General features: G+C 45.2%; 17 non-coding genes across 17 annotated transcripts; all 17 read right to left on the bottom strand.

The window, feature by feature from the left end:
* Positions 1-190: 190 nt before the first annotated feature.
* Positions 191-309, bottom strand: LOC149970046 (5S ribosomal RNA). Its single transcript, XR_016494038.1, has one exon. It is a non-coding gene; the product is annotated as a 5S ribosomal RNA (ribosomal RNA).
* A 260-nt stretch (positions 310-569) lies between these two features.
* LOC149970045 (5S ribosomal RNA) lies at positions 570-688 on the bottom strand. Its single transcript, XR_016493963.1, has one exon. It is a non-coding gene; the product is annotated as a 5S ribosomal RNA (ribosomal RNA).
* Positions 689-865: 177 nt separating this feature from the next.
* On the bottom strand, positions 866-984 carry LOC149970044 (5S ribosomal RNA). The gene has a single exon (XR_016493962.1). It is a non-coding gene; the product is annotated as a 5S ribosomal RNA (ribosomal RNA).
* Positions 985-1,244: 260 nt separating this feature from the next.
* Positions 1,245-1,363, bottom strand: LOC149970043 (5S ribosomal RNA). Its single transcript, XR_016494037.1, has one exon. It is a non-coding gene; the product is annotated as a 5S ribosomal RNA (ribosomal RNA).
* A 260-nt stretch (positions 1,364-1,623) lies between these two features.
* On the bottom strand, positions 1,624-1,742 carry LOC149970042 (5S ribosomal RNA). The gene has a single exon (XR_016493961.1). It is a non-coding gene; the product is annotated as a 5S ribosomal RNA (ribosomal RNA).
* A 177-nt stretch (positions 1,743-1,919) lies between these two features.
* Positions 1,920-2,038, bottom strand: LOC149970041 (5S ribosomal RNA). Its single transcript, XR_016493972.1, has one exon. It is a non-coding gene; the product is annotated as a 5S ribosomal RNA (ribosomal RNA).
* Positions 2,039-2,298: 260 nt separating this feature from the next.
* Positions 2,299-2,417, bottom strand: LOC149970040 (5S ribosomal RNA). Its single transcript, XR_016493971.1, has one exon. It is a non-coding gene; the product is annotated as a 5S ribosomal RNA (ribosomal RNA).
* Positions 2,418-2,677: 260 nt separating this feature from the next.
* LOC149970039 (5S ribosomal RNA) lies at positions 2,678-2,796 on the bottom strand. Its single transcript, XR_016493960.1, has one exon. It is a non-coding gene; the product is annotated as a 5S ribosomal RNA (ribosomal RNA).
* A 177-nt stretch (positions 2,797-2,973) lies between these two features.
* On the bottom strand, positions 2,974-3,092 carry LOC149970038 (5S ribosomal RNA). The gene has a single exon (XR_016494036.1). It is a non-coding gene; the product is annotated as a 5S ribosomal RNA (ribosomal RNA).
* Positions 3,093-3,352: 260 nt separating this feature from the next.
* LOC149970037 (5S ribosomal RNA) lies at positions 3,353-3,471 on the bottom strand. Its single transcript, XR_016493959.1, has one exon. It is a non-coding gene; the product is annotated as a 5S ribosomal RNA (ribosomal RNA).
* Positions 3,472-3,648: 177 nt separating this feature from the next.
* LOC149970036 (5S ribosomal RNA) lies at positions 3,649-3,767 on the bottom strand. Its single transcript, XR_016493970.1, has one exon. It is a non-coding gene; the product is annotated as a 5S ribosomal RNA (ribosomal RNA).
* A 260-nt stretch (positions 3,768-4,027) lies between these two features.
* Positions 4,028-4,146, bottom strand: LOC149970035 (5S ribosomal RNA). Its single transcript, XR_016493969.1, has one exon. It is a non-coding gene; the product is annotated as a 5S ribosomal RNA (ribosomal RNA).
* Positions 4,147-4,406: 260 nt separating this feature from the next.
* Positions 4,407-4,525, bottom strand: LOC149970034 (5S ribosomal RNA). The gene has a single exon (XR_016493958.1). It is a non-coding gene; the product is annotated as a 5S ribosomal RNA (ribosomal RNA).
* Positions 4,526-4,702: 177 nt separating this feature from the next.
* LOC149970033 (5S ribosomal RNA) lies at positions 4,703-4,821 on the bottom strand. The gene has a single exon (XR_016494035.1). It is a non-coding gene; the product is annotated as a 5S ribosomal RNA (ribosomal RNA).
* Positions 4,822-5,081: 260 nt separating this feature from the next.
* LOC149970032 (5S ribosomal RNA) lies at positions 5,082-5,200 on the bottom strand. The gene has a single exon (XR_016493957.1). It is a non-coding gene; the product is annotated as a 5S ribosomal RNA (ribosomal RNA).
* Positions 5,201-5,377: 177 nt separating this feature from the next.
* LOC149970031 (5S ribosomal RNA) lies at positions 5,378-5,496 on the bottom strand. Its single transcript, XR_016493956.1, has one exon. It is a non-coding gene; the product is annotated as a 5S ribosomal RNA (ribosomal RNA).
* Positions 5,497-5,756: 260 nt separating this feature from the next.
* On the bottom strand, positions 5,757-5,875 carry LOC149970030 (5S ribosomal RNA). Its single transcript, XR_016494034.1, has one exon. It is a non-coding gene; the product is annotated as a 5S ribosomal RNA (ribosomal RNA).
* Between the last annotated feature and the right edge of the window lie 125 nt (positions 5,876-6,000).

Raw genomic sequence — 6,000 nt, 5'->3', positions numbered from 1 at the left:
TGTGGCCGTAAGCGAAAGGCAATCTCAAAAAGTGGATGAAATTGCATATACTGTAGCCATAATTTGTAGCACAGATTGTTGGATGAAATACAAACTAACCTTGCTTACTTATTTCAAAGCGAGGGCACATATTTCAGCCTTGTGGGAAAAAACGGACAAAGAGTTGAAATTCCACAAGGCAGTGACAAAAAGCTTACAGCACCTGGTATTCCCAGGCGGTCTCCCATCCAAGTACTAACCAGGCCCGACCCTGCTTAGCTTCCGAGATCGGACGAAATCAGGCGTACTCAGGCCGGTGTGGCCGTAAGCGCGAAACTATCTCTTGGTGCACCATGTAAAGTCAAAGTGAGCCTGATTAACAGCTGTTGCATTTCCACCATTTAGATAAGCATCTTTGTGTCACTCAAAAAGTGGAAGAAATTGCATATACTGTAGCCATAATTTGTAGCACAGATTGTTGGATGAAATACAAACTAACCTTGCTTACTTATTTCAAAGCGAGGGCACATATTTCAGCCTTGTGGGAAAAAATGGACAAAGAGTTGAAATTCCACAAGGCAGTGACAAAAAGCTTACAGCACCTGGTATTCCCAGGCGGTCTCCCATCCAAGTACTAACCAGGCCCGACCCTGCTTAGCTTCCGAGATCGGACGAGATCAGGCGTACTCAGGCCGGTGTGGCCGTAAGCGAAAGGTAATCTCAAAAAGTGGATGAAATTGCATATACTGTAGCCATAATTTGTAGCACAGATTGTTGGATGAAATACAAACTAACCTTGCTTACTTATTTCAAAGCGAGGGCACATATTTCAGCCTTGTGGGAAAAAACGGACAAAGAGTTGAAATTCCACAAGGCAGTGACAAAAAGCTTACAGCACCTGGTATTCCCAGGCGGTCTCCCATCCAAGTACTAACCAGGCCCGACCCTGCTTAGCTTCCGAGATCGGACGAGATCAGGCGTACTCAGGCCGGTGTGGCCGTAAGCGAGAAACTATCTCTTGGTGCACCATGTAAAGTCAAAGTGAGCCTGATTAACAGCTGTTGCATTTCCACCATTTAGATAAGCATCTTTGTGTCACTCAAAAAGTGGAAGAAATTGCATATACTGTAGCCATAATTTGTAGCACAGATTGTTGGATGAAATACAAACTAACCTTGCTTACTTATTTCAAAGCGAGGGCACATATTTCAGCCTTGTGGGAAAAAACGGACAAAGAGTTGAAATTCCACAAGGCAGTGACAAAAAGCTTACAGCACCTGGTATTCCCAGGCGGTCTCCCATCCAAGTACTAACCAGGCCCGACCCTGCTTAGCTTCCGAGATCGGACGAAATCAGGCGTACTCAGGCCGGTGTGGCCGTAAGCGCGAAACTATCTCTTGGTGCACCATGTAAAGTCAAAGTGAGCCTGATTAACAGCTGTTGCATTTCCACCATTTAGATAAGCATCTTTGTGTCACTCAAAAAGTGGAAGAAATTGCATATACTGTAGCCATAATTTGTAGCACAGATTGTTGGATGAAATACAAACTAACCTTGCTTACTTATTTCAAAGCGAGGGCACATATTTCAGCCTTGTGGGAAAAAATGGACAAAGAGTTGAAATTCCACAAGGCAGTGACAAAAAGCTTACAGCACCTGGTATTCCCAGGCGGTCTCCCATCCAAGTACTAACCAGGCCCGACCCTGCTTAGCTTCCGAGATCGGACGAGATCAGGCGTACTCAGGCCGGTGTGGCCGTAAGCGAAAGGCAATCTCAAAAAGTGGATGAAATTGCATATACTGTAGCCATAATTTGTAGCACAGATTGTTGGATGAAATACAAACTAACCTTGCTTACTTATTTCAAAGCGAGGGCACATATTTCAGCCTTGTGGGAAAAAACGGACAAAGAGTTGAAATTCCACAAGGCAGTGACAAAAAGCTTACAGCACCTGGTATTCCCAGGCGGTCTCCCATCCAAGTACTAACCAGGCCCGGCCCTGCTTAGCTTCCGAGATCGGACGAGATCAGGCGTACTCAGGCCGGTGTGGCCGTAAGCGCGAAACTATCTCTTGGTGCACCATGTAAAGTCAAAGTGAGCCTGATTAACAGCTGTTGCATTTCCACCATTTAGATAAGCATCTTTGTGTCACTCAAAAAGTGGAAGAAATTGCATATACTGTAGCCATAATTTGTAGCACAGATTGTTGGATGAAATACAAACTAACCTTGCTTACTTATTTCAAAGCGAGGGCACATATTTCAGCCTTGTGGGAAAAAACGGACAAAGAGTTGAAATTCCACAAGGCAGTGACAAAAAGCTTACAGCACCTGGTATTCCCAGGCGGTCTCCCATCCAAGTACTAACCAGGCCCGGCCCTGCTTAGCTTCCGAGATCGGACGAGATCAGGCGTACTCAGGCCGGTGTGGCCGTAAGCGCGAAACTATCTCTTGGTGCACCATGTAAAGTCAAAGTGAGCCTGATTAACAGCTGTTGCATTTCCACCATTTAGATAAGCATCTTTGTGTCACTCAAAAAGTGGAAGAAATTGCATATACTGTAGCCATAATTTGTAGCACAGATTGTTGGATGAAATACAAACTAACCTTGCTTACTTATTTCAAAGCGAGGGCACATATTTCAGCCTTGTGGGAAAAAATGGACAAAGAGTTGAAATTCCACAAGGCAGTGACAAAAAGCTTACAGCACCTGGTATTCCCAGGCGGTCTCCCATCCAAGTACTAACCAGGCCCGACCCTGCTTAGCTTCCGAGATCGGACGAGATCAGGCGTACTCAGGCCGGTGTGGCCGTAAGCGAAAGGCAATCTCAAAAAGTGGATGAAATTGCATATACTGTAGCCATAATTTGTAGCACAGATTGTTGGATGAAATACAAACTAACCTTGCTTACTTATTTCAAAGCGAGGGCACATATTTCAGCCTTGTGGGAAAAAACGGACAAAGAGTTGAAATTCCACAAGGCAGTGACAAAAAGCTTACAGCACCTGGTATTCCCAGGCGGTCTCCCATCCAAGTACTAACCAGGCCCGACCCTGCTTAGCTTCCGAGATCGGACGAAATCAGGCGTACTCAGGCCGGTGTGGCCGTAAGCGCGAAACTATCTCTTGGTGCACCATGTAAAGTCAAAGTGAGCCTGATTAACAGCTGTTGCATTTCCACCATTTAGATAAGCATCTTTGTGTCACTCAAAAAGTGGAAGAAATTGCATATACTGTAGCCATAATTTGTAGCACAGATTGTTGGATGAAATACAAACTAACCTTGCTTACTTATTTCAAAGCGAGGGCACATATTTCAGCCTTGTGGGAAAAAATGGACAAAGAGTTGAAATTCCACAAGGCAGTGACAAAAAGCTTACAGCACCTGGTATTCCCAGGCGGTCTCCCATCCAAGTACTAACCAGGCCCGACCCTGCTTAGCTTCCGAGATCGGACGAGATCAGGCGTACTCAGGCCGGTGTGGCCGTAAGCGAAAGGCAATCTCAAAAAGTGGATGAAATTGCATATACTGTAGCCATAATTTGTAGCACAGATTGTTGGATGAAATACAAACTAACCTTGCTTACTTATTTCAAAGCGAGGGCACATATTTCAGCCTTGTGGGAAAAAACGGACAAAGAGTTGAAATTCCACAAGGCAGTGACAAAAAGCTTACAGCACCTGGTATTCCCAGGCGGTCTCCCATCCAAGTACTAACCAGGCCCGGCCCTGCTTAGCTTCCGAGATCGGACGAGATCAGGCGTACTCAGGCCGGTGTGGCCGTAAGCGCGAAACTATCTCTTGGTGCACCATGTAAAGTCAAAGTGAGCCTGATTAACAGCTGTTGCATTTCCACCATTTAGATAAGCATCTTTGTGTCACTCAAAAAGTGGAAGAAATTGCATATACTGTAGCCATAATTTGTAGCACAGATTGTTGGATGAAATACAAACTAACCTTGCTTACTTATTTCAAAGCGAGGGCACATATTTCAGCCTTGTGGGAAAAAACGGACAAAGAGTTGAAATTCCACAAGGCAGTGACAAAAAGCTTACAGCACCTGGTATTCCCAGGCGGTCTCCCATCCAAGTACTAACCAGGCCCGGCCCTGCTTAGCTTCCGAGATCGGACGAGATCAGGCGTACTCAGGCCGGTGTGGCCGTAAGCGCGAAACTATCTCTTGGTGCACCATGTAAAGTCAAAGTGAGCCTGATTAACAGCTGTTGCATTTCCACCATTTAGATAAGCATCTTTGTGTCACTCAAAAAGTGGAAGAAATTGCATATACTGTAGCCATAATTTGTAGCACAGATTGTTGGATGAAATACAAACTAACCTTGCTTACTTATTTCAAAGCGAGGGCACATATTTCAGCCTTGTGGGAAAAAATGGACAAAGAGTTGAAATTCCACAAGGCAGTGACAAAAAGCTTACAGCACCTGGTATTCCCAGGCGGTCTCCCATCCAAGTACTAACCAGGCCCGACCCTGCTTAGCTTCCGAGATCGGACGAGATCAGGCGTACTCAGGCCGGTGTGGCCGTAAGCGAAAGGCAATCTCAAAAAGTGGATGAAATTGCATATACTGTAGCCATAATTTGTAGCACAGATTGTTGGATGAAATACAAACTAACCTTGCTTACTTATTTCAAAGCGAGGGCACATATTTCAGCCTTGTGGGAAAAAACGGACAAAGAGTTGAAATTCCACAAGGCAGTGACAAAAAGCTTACAGCACCTGGTATTCCCAGGCGGTCTCCCATCCAAGTACTAACCAGGCCCGACCCTGCTTAGCTTCCGAGATCGGACGAAATCAGGCGTACTCAGGCCGGTGTGGCCGTAAGCGCGAAACTATCTCTTGGTGCACCATGTAAAGTCAAAGTGAGCCTGATTAACAGCTGTTGCATTTCCACCATTTAGATAAGCATCTTTGTGTCACTCAAAAAGTGGAAGAAATTGCATATACTGTAGCCATAATTTGTAGCACAGATTGTTGGATGAAATACAAACTAACCTTGCTTACTTATTTCAAAGCGAGGGCACATATTTCAGCCTTGTGGGAAAAAATGGACAAAGAGTTGAAATTCCACAAGGCAGTGACAAAAAGCTTACAGCACCTGGTATTCCCAGGCGGTCTCCCATCCAAGTACTAACCAGGCCCGACCCTGCTTAGCTTCCGAGATCGGACGAGATCAGGCGTACTCAGGCCGGTGTGGCCGTAAGCGAAAGGTAATCTCAAAAAGTGGATGAAATTGCATATACTGTAGCCATAATTTGTAGCACAGATTGTTGGATGAAATACAAACTAACCTTGCTTACTTATTTCAAAGCGAGGGCACATATTTCAGCCTTGTGGGAAAAAACGGACAAAGAGTTGAAATTCCACAAGGCAGTGACAAAAAGCTTACAGCACCTGGTATTCCCAGGCGGTCTCCCATCCAAGTACTAACCAGGCCCGACCCTGCTTAGCTTCCGAGATCGGACGAGATCAGGCGTACTCAGGCCGGTGTGGCCGTAAGCGAGAAACTATCTCTTGGTGCACCATGTAAAGTCAAAGTGAGCCTGATTAACAGCTGTTGCATTTCCACCATTTAGATAAGCATCTTTGTGTCACTCAAAAAGTGGAAGACATTGCATATACTGTAGCCATAATTTGTAGCACAGATTGTTGGATGAAATACAAACTAACCTTGCTTACTTATTTCAAAGCGAGGGCACATATTTCAGCCTTGTGGGAAAAAACGGACAAAGAGTTGAAATTCCACAAGGCAGTGACAAAAAGCTTACAGCACCTGGTATTCCCAGGCGGTCTCCCATCCAAGTACTAACCAGGCCCGACCCTGCTTAGCTTCCGAGATCGGACGAAATCAGGCGTACTCAGGCCGGTGTGGCCGTAAGCGCGAAACTATCTCTTGGTGCACCATGTAAAGTCAAAGTGAGCCTGATTAACAGCTGTTGCATTTCCACCATTTAGATAAGCATCTTTGTGTCACTCAAAAAGTGGAAGAAATTGCATATACTGTA

The sequence above is a fragment of the Oncorhynchus mykiss genome, unplaced genomic scaffold (assembly GCF_057628025.1).
Source record: "Oncorhynchus mykiss isolate SJ-2025 unplaced genomic scaffold, ASM5762802v1 scaffold108, whole genome shotgun sequence".
Taxonomy (NCBI): domain Eukaryota; kingdom Metazoa; phylum Chordata; class Actinopteri; order Salmoniformes; family Salmonidae; genus Oncorhynchus; species Oncorhynchus mykiss.
The sequence above is the reverse complement of the archived record's forward strand: the minus strand, read 5'-3'. Positions and strand labels throughout refer to the sequence as shown.